Source organism: Pinus tabuliformis, chromosome 8, assembly GCF_031772625.1.
Source record: "Pinus tabuliformis cultivar Carrire ecotype Pingquan chromosome 8, CPIR1, whole genome shotgun sequence".
Lineage (NCBI taxonomy): Eukaryota > Viridiplantae > Streptophyta > Pinopsida > Pinales > Pinaceae > Pinus > Pinus tabuliformis.
The window spans coordinates 619,840,356-619,850,403 of record NC_142294.1 but is presented as its reverse complement, the minus strand read 5'-3'; positions in this window follow the sequence as shown (position 1 = coordinate 619,850,403).

The window sequence follows — 10,048 nt, the reverse complement described above, 5'->3', positions numbered from 1 at the left end:
GTCCCTTGAGGAAGAGAGAAGGTCATAGCCTTCTGTAGGTCGGTGCCTACGTACTAGTAAACATATCGGCCAGTACAAGAGTCAGGGAGTTGGAGCTCCCTTCTAGTAGTAGATGGAAAATGAATGAAGGTTGGAGCCTTCTGTAGGTCGGCCCCTACGTACTAGTAAACGGATCAGCTAGTACAAGAGCTAGGGGGTTGTAGGTCCCTTCCAATAGAAGCTGGAGAATGAGAGAATGTTGTACCCTTATGCAGGTGGGTGCCTACATACTGGTATGAGTCTGCACTAGTACAAGATTGTAAACATGTTTTTATTATATTAAAAGAAGACAGAGACGACATCAGCAGGTGGTTTTTTGTCCCGCATTGGGTTTCTACCTTAAATCTTAGTGTTAATGTGTGTTGCTTATGTGTGATGGTTTATTCTGTTATTACTGCACATGGTTACTATTTATATGGTTAATAAAGTACTGATGCACTGATGAAAGATTAACATATGATGAATTAACTGAATCATAAGTTCACTGGATATATGTTGGTTGCCTTAAAGACAGTTGCGTGTACACGCGAGTTACCTTCATTGAAGTAGTGTATATAAATTTGAGTATGAAAAGAAAAAGTTATTGATTTGATAAATATTGATTCACCCCCCCCCCCCCCCCTCTCAGTATTATTCCCAACAATTGGTATCAGAGCAGGTCCTTCAGAAGAAGCTTGATCGCTTGAAGGGAGATCTTTCAAAATGAACAATCACGAAGGCATGGGATCTATTAGACCACCAATCTTCAATGGGAACAACTTGGTATATTGGAAAACACGAACTAGAGCTTATCTTCAGTCACTTGGAGCTGATGTTTGGGCAATTGTGGAAAAAGGATATCAATATCCAGCAGCAGTCCCCATGGATCCAGTAGAAAGGAAAACATATGAAATCAATGCCAAAGTCGTCAACACCTTATTGGGAAGTCTATCAGAATCAGAATTCATCAAAGTCATGCAGTTCAACATGGCCAAGGAAATATGAGACAGAATCATTTAGAGCTACGAAGGAGACTCCCAGGTAAAATGTGCTAAACTACAAACTCTCAGAATCCAGTATGAAACTCTCAAGATGCATAATGATGAAAGTATTTCTAATTATTTCTTGCGAGTAGATGGGATTGTAAATCATATGAGAAATCTGGGTGAAGAGATAAATGAAGCTACTTTAGTTGAGAAAATTTTGAGATGTTTTTCTTCTAAATTTGAGTCAAAAGTGTCTGCCATAGAAGAAAAACAGGATCTTCAAACTATTACTATGACTCAACTCCATGGAATCCTAACTGCCTTTGAAATGAGAAAAGGAGGTCCATCAGATATGAGAGAAGCCACTTTTAAAGCATCAACAAAGGGAAAATAAAAGGAAGAGCACAATGAATCAGGACACATTTCAAAAGAAGAAAATGAGGTAAATTTTGTCAAGAATCTTCAACGGGGTTCTAGCAGATTTAGAGGTAAGCTATCATTCAAATGATTTTCTTGTGGTAGAGTTGGTAATTACGCTGCTAAATGCCCTCATGTCAAAGGAAAGATGTCTGTAGAAGGTGATATAATTTATTATACTCATGATGATAGTGATGGCTTGTCCAATAGTGATGAAGATGATCAAGAAATTAAACTACTCATGGCATATGAAAATGATGCCTTAGAAAAGGAATATTTCCTTAAAGAAATCAGTCAACTCAAAATCAGTTTGGCAGAAAAGGTTAGAGTCAAATACATAGTGACACATCAAATAACTGAAAAGGACAAATACAATGAAGTGTTAGAATGTGAAAGTAGTAAGTCTAAGAAAATAACTTGAGAAGACAAAGACTCTGAATCTTAGATTTGCTAAAGGATTAGAAACGTTAGATGAAAACATCAAAGTTAAATGTTCACCTATTATAAATACTGGTCTTGGTTTTCATGAAGGTGAATCTATCTCATAAGATGAGGTAAGGAACTTCAATGCAAAATTTGAAATGTTCAACAAGTAGATAAGAGGTCAACCCCATCAACAACTAGGGAAAGAAAGACTTCAAAGAAAAACATTTCCACCTACCTATGGAAGGGATAATTGTTTCTTTTCTCTGACAAATAATGTTGAATGTTTTATATGTCATAATTTTGGACATGTTGCAGCCAGATGCAGAAGTAGAATGGTTCAAGACCATCACACAGAAAGATCATCAGTTTTTAGGTACTTTAAGGGATATTGTTTTGCTTGCAATATGTTTGGTCACAAAGCTATTGATTGCGATAGAAGGAATATGAAACATGTAAGATGCTATGCATGTAACAAGTTTGGACATAAAGCAAAGGAATGTAGGAGAAAATTTTGGCCACCATACCAAAAGGAGCAAACATCATCACAATCCAAGGTATTGAAGAAGAAGGAATTGTTGTTAGAAAGATGTGGCATAGCTCAGTTTACAAACATAACAGACCCAAGGGGAGCTGAAAGTGTAAAACTTCAGTATTCCAATTCTCATACGTAGTTATTATGAAGAGAAGTTGTGTATATACACGAGTTAGAAGCTGCATAATCGCATATATGGTATTTTAAAGAAAAAGCAGTGGGATAGACTCAGGAAAAGGGGTTTGATATGGTCCAATCAATTATCAATTATCTTTTCTGTTATGATTGATGATGATTACAGTCTGTTGATAATATGTAGAAGTGACTTTGGCCCTCATAAGTTATTGATGACTTGATGTATATCTGATTGATGATGATGCCTTGATGATTCTTACTGATATTTGCAATGATCAGATCTGACAGTGAACGACTGGAATAGGTTCAGGGGGAGCATATGCTTCTAATAATGCATTGTTGGAATTATGTTAGAAGATCTTGGTACATAAAGATGCTTATATTTCTTGATCCACATATTTGTTTCGATTCAGGTGACTCTTTTGATAATGGACATATACAGGCTATTGATCTTCATGTTGCTGACAGATGCTGATGGTGCAGATCATATATGGTGTATGATAGTTGCTGATGACTATCATGTTCTTGTTTAGATTGTTGGTCCTTGTTATAAATATAATGTATATCATTTGATGTAAAGGTCATGAAAAGACCTAATTTGTAACCCCACTATGCATGGGAAGGATGATGTAATATTTGTTGTTTCAGTCATGTATAAACATTTGGTATATCCCCACTTGGTTGGGTGGATGAGCCAAATTTGGTGGATCCCCACTTGGTTGGGTGATTGATGTATGTATGAGTCATTGGTCTTAGGGAAGTCATACTCACTTAGTTGAGTTATAGAGTCATGGTATTCTTTTGAAAAATATCTTTGCAGACTCTGCATGTACTCAGGGGGAGCATGGGCAACATAATGTCTATCAAAGGCAGAGAATATATTGGTCCACCCTTTGCCCTTGATGTCAAAGGGGGAGAGTGTCTTGGTGTTGTTATTGCCATCAAGTCCAAAGGGGGAGATTGTTGGCATTGTGATATAGGTGTTGTCCTTGATGGCAACTCACAGAGATGACAGTTCATAGTGCAACAGGTTAACACAAAGGATTATAGATTAGACTCCAGAGATTGAAGAAAGAGAAGTATGCACTGGTTCATTTTGTCTAAGCAGCGTATACACACTGGTTCATAGAACAAAAAGAGCGTATACGTATACATGCACCTTCACAAGAAGAAAAGTGCGTATATGTTTGAAAATCAAGGAAATCAAGAGTAAACAATACCATGGTATTAGCCCATAATATTGAGTGGAGTAACGACTATTTGATCTCGCCCAAGAATTCCATGGGTCCTAAGTGGTTTTGGTCTGAGGTAATGAGAAAGGACTATAACTATATAAGGAGGAGAAGATCATTAGGCCAGGGTGTGCAAGTGAATGGGTTTCTGAGGAATAATTCTATCTGAAGTATATGTTATGTTGCAGGGGCTATGATTATGAGATGATCTAAAATATTTTGTGCACCTTGGATACAATGTTAGATCAGGATCATAAGAATTGAAATGACTTATCATTGCATGATCTGATGTTGATTGGGCTAAATCTAATTACTTACGCATGTTGTATTATGTAAATGTTATGATCTAGGTATGACTGAAGTCTGGAATAGCTGTGAAGTTTTAAGTTAGTATTTACAGATCTATACGCTGGTTCGCTTTGGTAAAAGCGCATATACACACTGGTTCAACACATCTAAGTAGCATATACATTATGAAATATGATTTTTGAAGTTGTAGTTGGTTCTGGTTGTTAATGCAGAGTTCTAGGTTCTGATCTATGTTCTCATGACCGTGTTTTGAATGTTCAGATTGTTTGATTTTGATTTGCTTTAGTGATGATGGGTTTTCAGTGATTGGTTGTATTTCAGTGGCGATTGATTTTGAGCTTCAATGTTGATGTTGGGTCTAGTATGAAAATTGGACGAAATGTGGCCTTCAGATTGTGGTGTGGTATTCTAGGAGTATCCAGTCTGAAAATTTATGAAACATGGTCCCTTGAGGAAAAGAGAAGGTCATAGCCTTCTGTAGGCCGGTGCCTATGTACTAGTAAACATATTGGCTAGTATAAGAGCTAGGGGGTTGGAGATCCCTTCCAGTAGCAGCTAGAAAACGAGTGAAGGTTGGAGCCTTTTGTAGGCTGGCGCCTACATACTAGTAAACAGATCGGCTAGTACAAGAGCTAGGGGGTTGTCGCTCCCTTCCAGTAGAAGCTGGAGAACGAGAGAAGGTTGTAGCCTTCTCCAGGTGGGTTCCTGCATAGTGGTATGATTCTACAGTAGTACAATATTGTAAATAAGTTTTTCTTATATTAATAGAAGACAGAGAGGACAACAACAGGTGGGTTTTGTCCCACATTGGGTTTCCACCTTAAATCTTGGTGTTCTTGTGTGTTGGTTATGTGTGATGGTTTATTCTGTTATTACCGCACATGGTTACTGTTTATATGGTTAATAAAGTAATGATGCACTAATGAAAGATTAATGTTGAAAATGCAACAAGATGATGGAGCTTAGTGAAAAGAAGTCGCCTTCACTAAGTGGGCCGGCAGGCTATTTTTGGCGCAAAGTCTATTTTTAGACTATGTCTATTTTTAGACATATGGATCATGGTCTATGAGTTGCAGGATGCTATTTGTGGATGATTGGTCATGTTGGTAAAAATAGATGGACTTCTATTTATAGACATATGGGCGGATTCTATTTTTAGACTTCCAGGCTCAAAATAGAACAGTCGAATATTATTAGCTCTTAATAATATTTGGACTATAAACATTATCTTATCCTCTTGGAGCACTTCAATTCGAGCTACGGATGTGGCACATGCAACTGCCAGAAGGAAATACGCTTTTCTTATGGGTCAGTTGAGTTATTGCATGATGGACTTCAGTTAGAACTCAAGTGATTGAGTTTGGTGGAGTTGATTGAGGAGTTGATGGAGTTGTGTTCAGTTTGACTTAGTTGAACTAGTTGTATTTAGTCTAACTGCAGAATACACTAGTGATGAGTGATGTGAATTAGTTATTAATTAATTCACTAATTAACTCATAAATCAACTAAAGAATACATCAGTTAACTCAGTGCACGGACAGTTCAGTGGAGACAGGTGTTAGAGGTGGAGACTACTATCAGTTGTGACTATAGCTGTGCATGAGATTTGCACAATCAACGATGGAGATTGCCAATGAGGATTGTGCAGCACAAGCCAAGGAAAATGAGCTTGGATCATTCCTATTCTTACTTTGGATTGTGCAGTAGAGGCAGGCAGACAGCGGAGGAGATTTGAACTTGTGACTTGATTCAGATCTGAGCTAGTTTGTGTGTAGCAGGTGGAGATAGTACTGAGTACTTGTGAGGAGTATTGTACTATGTATTGTTACATGTTCTCTATCATTATAATATACAGATAGTTGGGGGTTTTCAGCTATATGCTTTCCCCGGTTACATACTGTGTTAATGTGCACATGCGATTGATGTTTCATTGTTTTTAATTATGCAAAATTGATGATCAATGTAGAGGAGGTTATGTATTATGCATGCATTCCACAAATAGTGTATAATCAAGATAATCTCTGTGAACAAGTGTTATATTATTCAAAATTTCTACATGGTATCAGAGCGAAGTTGATCATCAGATCTATTATTCAGAAAGTGATTACATTTTATTTCTTCAGGCAGAGTCTGTAATCGGGCCAGGTAGCCTCTCGATTCATCCTTCTTTTGGAAGGTGAGATATCCGGTGAATGCCCATACAGTCAATATCTGTACGAGAAATACTTTGTTCTCACGAATTTTAGATCAGAAGCGGTTGAGTTTTGAGCTGGTGGAATTCGAATTTGCAGCAGTGTTTTCTTGGTGTCAAAGCTGAAATGTCTTTCAACGGATTGCGATTGGAGTATGCCCTTGAAGGCAGCTCGAATTATATTGCATGGAAAGACAGGATGGAGGCGGTGTTAGATGACAATGGTTTGAAGGATTCATAGAGGTTGAGGTCCCAAAGCCTACTGATGCTGCTCACGTTGAGGCTTGGCAAAAGAAGACAGCAAAGTGTCGAAGGATTCTGTTGGAGGGCGTGAAGGATCACATTGTATCCAGCCTGCATGGAAAGGCTTCTCCATACTTGATGTGGAAATCATTGACAGATCTATTCCAAAGCAAGAGCCACCAGAGGAAGTTGGCGCTCAAGGATAAACTCAGAAACATTAAGTGTGAGAAGGGAGACAGTATGCCCAAGTATCTCACGAAGTTCACCCAACGCCGGGATGAGTTGGGAAGTGTGGGGGTGACTGTTGATGATGAGGACTTGGTGAGCTTGGCTCTCCTTGGTATTCTAAAGAGTTGGCATTCCTATCAGGACTCTGTTAATGGTCGGGAGAAATTGCCAGGATGGGAGAGACTTTGGTGAGATCTTGTGCAAGAGGAGATTAGGCGAAATACCAGGGACGGATCTTCATCAAAGGCATTTGATGAAGAAAATTGCACTTTGGCTGCCAAAGCAAAGAAGGGGAAGAACAATAAAGCTTCTCATTCCGGTGTAAAAGGCAAGAAGCAGGACATGTCCAAGGTGAAGTGCTTTCACTGTCACCAGCACGGACATTATGCCACAAATTGTCCGCAGAAGAAGAAAAATAAGCAACCTGTTGGATCTGCAGCAGGAGAGGCCTTAGCCTCATAGTTTGAGCTGGATTTTTCGTTGATCGCACACTTGGTATCAAGTGTGATGGGATCGGTATGGTTCTTGTATAGTGGTGCGTCTTTTCACATGACAGGAGATCGAGATTTGTTTTATGATCTGGATGAGAAAGATCTTGGAGTGCACATCGAGATGGGCGATGATGGTAGATACAGTGCGACCGGTATTGGTTCCATTTCCTTTGAGAGGGAGTTTAATAAACCCTTCGTATTGAAGGAAGTGATGCATGTTCCAGGATTGAAGAAGAATCTTATCTCTGTGGCGATGTTAGAACACAAGGGATATGATGTTGTTTTCAGCGAGGGAAAGGCTTTCCTGCGCAGTAAGACAACTAGAGAAACCCGGAAGATAGGGGTTCGAGTCAGGAACCTTTATCAGTTGCATGTAGATGGCTACGCAACATTGGCATGCAAGGCAAAAGTATTGGTGAGCCGGGATGATGGCGAGCTGTGGCATAGGAGATTGGGCCACCTTCACCATGGAGCCTTGAAGATACTGCAACAGATTACTACTGGGCTTCCTAAAGGCACTCTTGCGCAGTCAGATCAGTGCAAGGGGTGTACTTTGGGAAAATTTGTGAAAGCCACCTTTCACGAGAAGGATAGTCACACCACGACGATCCTTGAGAGAATTCACACAGACGTGTGTGGACCTTTCTCAGTAGCTTTGACAGCAAAGCACAGGTACTATGTGATATTTGTTTATGATTTCTCTCGAAAGTGTTGGATCTTCTTCATGCAGAAGAAGAGCGAGACATACTCAAAGTTCTGTGAGTTTAAAGCACTAGTCGAGAAGGAATCGGGGAAGAAGGTGAAGGCTCTTAGGAGCGACAATGGTGGTGAATTCATCTCTGGCGAGTTCAAGGACTTCTGCAGCGCAGAAGGGATTTGAAGAGAGCTCATAGCTCCCCATAACCCATAGCAGAACGGGGTTATTGAGCAGAAGAACAGAAAAATCGTGGGTGCTGCATGGGCGATGTTGCATGATCAGGGCCTACCCCTTCACTTGTGGGCAGAGGCATGCAATACTATAGTATATGTGCAGAACCGTTGTCCTCACAGGATACTTGGCACGAGTACACCCGAGGAGGCTTATCTGGTAAGAGGCCTGATATTTCCCATTTGAGGATTTTTGGTTCTAATGTTTACATGCATGTGATGAAGGATGCCAGGAAGAAGCTGGAGCTGACCGTAAAGGTTGGGATATTTGTGGGGTACACTGATACGCCCCATAACTATCGTGTGTATTTGCCAGACAGTCGTAAGACTATTGTGCGACGGGATATCAAATTTCAGGAGGAGAAAGCCATGAAGTGCTCGCTTGAGAGGGAGCCACACTTGCATGCAGATGAGGAGCTATTAGTTCCTAAGGATGAGCTTCAGGATGTGGATTAGTCACAAGATGAAGTTCATGGAGTGGAAGAGACCACTCATGCAGTGCCAACCATCAGAGGGCGAAAGCGCACTACAAAAGCTGAGCGACTGGCTTAAGATGTAGAGAAGGTTGTAGGACCACCTATAGGACAACGTAGACAAAGACAGTCACCTGATCGGTACACCAGATAGGCTCTTGTGAGCAAATGTGTCGTGATTGAGCCATCCTCTTTCGAGGAAGCTGTGGAGGATCCTGCATGGGTAGATGCCATAGTGGAAGAGTATGATTCGATTGTCAGAAACAATGCATGGGAGATTGTTCCAAGACTGGAGGGGAAATCAGTGGTGGGTTCGAGATGGATCTACAAAGTGAAGCAGGCAGTTGACGGGAGTGTGGAGAAGTACAATGCAAGATTTGTTGCTCGAGGCTTTTCACAGATAGAGGGTATCGATTATGAGGAGACCTTTGCACCTGTCGCAAGGTATTCTTCCATACGGATGATTCTTTCTCTCAGAGCGTAGATGGGGTGGCACATTCATCAAATGGATGTGAAGACTGCGTTCCTCAATGGATTCATTGAGGAGGAGGTGTACATAGAGCAGCCCGAAGGTTTCGAGATCTTCAGCAGCGAGTCACATGTGTGCATGCTCAAGAGAGCGCTGTATGGGTTGAAACAAGCACCACGTGCTTGGTACACACAGATAGACAGTTATTTCACCAGACTTGGATTCTCCAAGAGTGAGGCGGATCCTAACCTATACCAGATTGTGGTGGAGGGTAAGTTGCTGATCATAGATGATTTGATTTTGACAAGTGATGAGCTATTGATACTTTCATGCAAGGAGGATCTTGCTAGGGAGTTTGATATGAAGGACTTGGGCCTCCTTCATTATTTCCTGGGATTGGAAATTTGGTAGTGCAGTGATGGACTATTTGTTTCTCAGGGTAAGTATGATCGGGAGATACTAGAGAAGTTCAACATGCATGGCTGCAAGCCTGTTGATACTCCTCTTCCTGAAGGTTGGAGGAAGGAGGATGCTACTTCAGCAGAGGTAGTGGATGCCACTGTTTATCGACAATTGGTGGGGTCGCTTATGTATCTGGTCAATACACGACCCGATATATGCTATGCTATTAACCAGCTTTCACAAGCTATGGTTAAGCCAACCAAGCTCTTCTGGAAGGCAGGCAAGCATGTATTGCGTCATCTCAGAGGCACATCAGGATATGGATTGTGGTACAGACAGGAGGATGAGGTGAAGCTATGTGGCTTCACAGATGCAGATTAGGCAGGGAGCCCAACGAAAAGAAAGAGCACATCTGGAGGGATCTTCAGTATCGGGTTGACAGCAGTTTCTGGGTACTGTAGGAAGCACAGATCCGTGGCACTCAGTTCAGCAGAGGCCGAGTATATGGCAGCAAGTTTGGCTTCATGCGAGGCTATATGGATGAGGAAGATCCTGGTTGGGTTGTTCGG